This window comes from Kogia breviceps, chromosome 7 (assembly GCF_026419965.1).
Source record: "Kogia breviceps isolate mKogBre1 chromosome 7, mKogBre1 haplotype 1, whole genome shotgun sequence".
NCBI lineage: Eukaryota > Metazoa > Chordata > Mammalia > Artiodactyla > Physeteridae > Kogia > Kogia breviceps.
The window spans coordinates 33,426,110-33,431,333 of NC_081316.1; the positions used below are offsets into that span (position 1 = coordinate 33,426,110).

Here is a 5,224-nt window from a genome sequence, read left to right on the forward strand (position 1 = left end):
GCAATTCCTAGTGCCTTCCATTTTCAGGAAATTCGGTCCATTATAAAATCCTTTTTATTAACTTTATGTCAATTATTATTTTTTCTGAATTGTCTACTTCCTAATCATCTCATTATTATCTGAAGGCCAAACAGAAGGAGGTTAAGTTGTTTTACAAAGTTTGCATGTACACAGGTACATATATCCCATTTCTTCCATCATGTAAAATGACTTTGAGTCCTTCTATCTTTTTTTTTTTTTTTTGGCCAGTCTCTAGAGCGTTTATTCTCTGCTGGTGGGGAGGCAGTGGGGGTCCAGTGGTCTGAGGGGCGCAGGCCCCAGGTGTACTGCTTGAAGCCATAGGTGGCGTTGAGAAGCTACTCGTTCATGCACATGCGCAGCCCTCAGAGTTTGCCCAGCATGGGGGTCACCCAGCATTTTGTGTGGAACACGGACTCAACTACCTTCCCATCTGGCACGCCCTTCACGATGATCGCCTCCTCTTCCAAGTTCTCCCGAAACATCTGGAGAAGCCTCTGGTCCTTCTCTGCCTGCAACAGAGGCATCAGCGCAACGCGGGCCTTGAACTCGTGTATCTGCAGGCGCCTGCGTTCGCGGTTCCACTTCATCATGCTCCAATACACAAAGAGCAAGGTCCCGATGCCCATGGCGACCATGCTGTAGTCCGACAGCCCCTGACGCGGAAGGTTCCGCTTGTAGTCGATAGGGCTGTAGCCCCCAAGCTGGGGCATGTCCTGCCTCCCCTTCGACGACTCCATGCTTGCAGGGCCTTCGATCCTTCTTTTTCCTGTTTCTTTAAAATTTGAATTCAGAACTTACCATTACATTCAAAGTAGGGAACTTAATTTCATTACAGATAAGTGATTAGCAAATAAGAGAGAACAAAGTCCTCCTGGCAGAACATAAAAATGACTGTTGGTATTTTATTTATTTACAATATCCATCTTAGTAGCCTATCTCTGTCTTACTAAGACTTCTAAACGGAGCTGAAAAATCATGATATGAAATGAGTATTTTTATTGGTAGAAGTGCGTTTGCACTTACAAATGGAAGATTGGAATCACTGACTTACATAGTATACATCAAACCCCATCCACACAACCAAAATTAAACTTCTTTTCAAAAAATTAAGCCAAGTTTCTTATGAGTTTTTAAATTATTTTAAGGCTTGAAAACAGGACCTTAAGTTAATTACCTTTAAAAATTAAAAGAGGGTCCTTGAGAAAGATTGGTAGTAGAAGAACAAGCTTACAAACTCCTCTCAGAAAGATACAGAAATGACCAAAATAGCAAATTTTAGATCAGGGCATTATATTAGTTTCCTAGGGATGCATGTAAGAAGTTATCATTCACTTGTTGACTTAAAGAAGTGGACACTTATTCCCTCTTAGTTCTGGAAGCTCTAAGTTCAAACTGTAGGTGTCAGTAGAGTTATACTCCCTCGGAGGGCTGTGGGAGAGAATACTTCCTTGCCTCTTTCAGCTTCTGATGGTTCAAGGTGTTCCTGATCTTGGAGCCAATCTTTGCCTCAGTCTTCATATGAATTTTCACATGGCCTTCTTCTCCCTTTTCTGTCTCTTATAAGGACATTCTCATTGGATTTAGGACCTACTCTAATACTGTATGGTCTTATATGGATCCTTACCTTAATTATATCCACAAAGACCCTATTTCCAAATAAGGTCACATTCTGAGGATCCAGGCAGACCTTAATTTGGGTGGGGGGCACTGTTCAACCCACTGCAGTCCCATCATATCCTATGGGCTTCAAGATATGCCTAACAAATATAGTCCAATTGGAGAATACCAAAAGTTGGCTTACGTGTTTCCTTTTATTTAGAATAGTGGCTAGTAAGTGGGGGCATATTTTGAAAACCCTACTATTCTATTTTGGGAAGCAAAGGCTAGAGACATCAGTACTTTATTTGGTTGATGTGAACCACTATATGTAGAATGCTTTTCTCTGCTTCAAAGAAATACCATTAAAAGCCTGATTTTCCTGGGTAAGAAAAGAAATTCCGTGATTATTCAGTATTATTTTTAAAATCTTGTTTCACTATAGTTATAATATCATGCTAATGTAGAAGGAATCCCCTAATTGGGACTAGTAAGTATTGAAGGGTAGGGAAACTGATAGGTGAGCTGAGAGCTCACCCCTTGATTTTATCACAAAATGTCCTGAAAACCTTGGACGAAAGAAATTTACTTGGCCTGACAAATACAAAAACTTTTGTGTGGGTTATAGGCCTTTAAGCTGATTGCACTCCAGTATGTTTGATTTATTATAAATCTGTGGTGCAGTTTAGAATGGATAAACACCAATTAATTCAGTTTACTTCCTGAACTCAACAGAGCTGAATGGACTTCAGGTTACTAAGACACTTAAACAAAGATGAGAGAGATGAAACTACATGTCAGAAATCAAGTTTTCTGACTGCAAATGTTAAGAATTTCAACAATCTTCCTCATATACCATCACACTGCTACTGTCAAAAAAAAATAAAGCAAAGAAAAGAAAGGGTAGATAAGGCCTAGATGAGCTACAATCCAGAGAAAAGAAAACTGCTTTGAGATGAATTGAGTATGGCTGGCTGTTTTGCTTTCCTTGGGACATTTGCTGGTTCTGCATGTGGACTGAGGATCAAGCTTGTCCCAAACAGATACATTTCACAAGGAAAAAGATAATCCAGCAATGCATTTTGCAGAAACTTGGAGCTAGAATGACATGTGAATCTTTCAGTGGCCTCAAATTCGAAGTTAATTCTGAGCTGTAGAGCCGCATACAAGGCTGGGAAACTAAGCCAAAAGCTTAACAGTAAGAAAGTTCACTATCTTGCAGGCTCCCCATTCTTAGGGGAAATAGATACACATGGGGAGAGATCCTGCTTCAATCTTAAGGACTGTCTTCCTTAGAGATATTTATAAAATTTAAAATTGCATGAACTAGAAAGCTCAAGGGCTAACTTGGGATCCCAAGAATGGCTCAGACATATAATAACAGGACTGAGAAAAAAGAAGCTCCTAGAACTGAAAGAACCATGCAGAGAAAATAGGGATAAACTTGATGTAGACTGACTCTTTCTAAAAAATTAATAAAAGAGATAATAAAAAGTGGCTAATAATGAGAAAAATGGACAACAAAAGCAGACCTACAAATGAAATTGATATTAAAATTCAGAGGTAAATACTCAACCTACAACATAAAGAGACAATTGAATAACTAGTGTAAGAAGACATGTGGGACACAGTCAAATGTGTTAACATACATGCTTTTCAAGTTTTTTGGGAGAAGAGTGAGAGAGTGGAGAAAAAGCAATATTTGAAAATACAATGGCTGAGCAGTTTTCTAAAATTGATCGAAGATGTAATACACAGATTCAAAAAGCTTGACAAATTCAAAGCGGTATCAATACACACACACTTGGGCTTCCCTGATGGCGCAGTGGTTGAGAATCTGCCTGCCGATGAAGGGGACACGGGTTCATGCCCCGGTCCGGGAAGATCCCACATGCCGCGGAGCGGCTGGGCCTGTGAGCCATAGCCGCTGAGCCTGTGTGTCCGGAGCCTGTGCTCCGCAACGGGAGAGGCCACAACAGTGAGAGGCCCACGTACCACAAAAAAACAAACAAAAAATACACACACACACACACACACACACACACACACACACACAACTTCTACACATAATAATAAAAGTGCTGAAAACTAACACAGAGTGAAAATCTTGAAAATACACAGGGAAGGAAAAAAAATTACTGAATAAAGAAATATTTGATGTTGACATCTCAGTAGAAACAGTGGAATATGGAAGGCAATGGTATGAAATATTTAATGTGCTAAAAACAAATAACAGTCAACCTAGCAATCTATACTGAGAAAAATTTAAAAATAAAGAAGAAAAATAGATGTTTTCAAATAAAGAAAAACAGGAAATGTGAAGCAAGCTTACGCATAAAGAAAGGACTTTATTCAGAGGATTTTCAAGAAATACCAGTGGAAACATGGGTACATAGGAGAAAATGAAGAAAACTAAAAATGGTAAATAAATAGGCAAATATAAATAAGTATTGACTGAACAAACACAAACTATATTGCTCTTATGAGTTTAACTTTATGTTAAACTAAAGGCAATAAAGGTGCCAAGGTGATATAATTTAATAATCTTAGCACTCTAGCAACAGTGGGAAAGATATAAATATGATTTTTATTAGACAGTAATAAAATAATGGTTGATGTTATAGCCCTTTACATAATCACTTAAAGAAAAGTAAAACAATTCATAAGTAATAATTTAATAGAAGTTTAAAAAATATAGGTACATATATATGATCATATATATATTATATATATGATTAATTCAAAAGGTAAGAGAAAAAAAGGTAACATAGACCAAATCACACAAATGGGAATCAATAGTAGGAAGGTAATATACAACTACATCAGTAATTCCACTATTTGTAAATATATATTAAACTCCAAGAAAGATCGTGTACCTGAATTCTCTCAATTCCACTCCAAAATATAACTGTTAAAAATTCCTCTGTTTCCTTGTAGATAAATGTATATATAGATGAATACATATAATGTAATATAATATAATATAATGTAATATAATAATTTTCAAGAATGGGATTGATTTATACTTACTACACAACTTGTTTTTCTTTATTAGATAACATATAACCCTTGTCAGTATAAATGATCTATTTACATGTCCATATCTATACGTAAATCTACTGATATACTGATATATAAAAATTATATATCATTTTGAAAAATTCTTGTTTAATTATTCTGTAAGTACACACAGATATACATATCATAAAGATCAATGAATTACTGCAAAGTGACCAAACCTTTCGAATTAACTTCAATTTTAAAAACCTAAGACAAAGGCATGAAAAACATATGTAAAATTTAATTACCAAATGATAGTTGGAAATGAGCAAGAAGGAGAAATTTTTTTTTTATCTTGTTAAGGCAAGAGGAAGAACAAATTTTCAGGGAAAGATAATATAATTGCCTAGTCTGTTTTATATACTCTTACCGTTAAGTTGCCTTCAGCATTTGCTCAAGGATATGGTACATTATTGTATTGCCTCTCTTCACAACACTCTATACACTCTGGCAGAGGGAATTCCAACCCAGCTGTACAAATCTGAATTGTTATTGATCTTGAAAATAATAGAATTCAAATTCCTGTGAAGTATAAGTTTCAAACCTT

The 5,224-nt window shown here is 36.4% G+C and overlaps 1 pseudogene; it reads right to left on the reverse strand.

Moving 5' to 3' along the window:
- Window positions 1-383: 383 nt before the first annotated feature.
- Window positions 384-758, reverse strand: LOC131759898 (NADH dehydrogenase [ubiquinone] 1 alpha subcomplex subunit 13 pseudogene; annotated as a pseudogene).
- Between the last annotated feature and the right edge of the window lie 4,466 nt (window positions 759-5,224).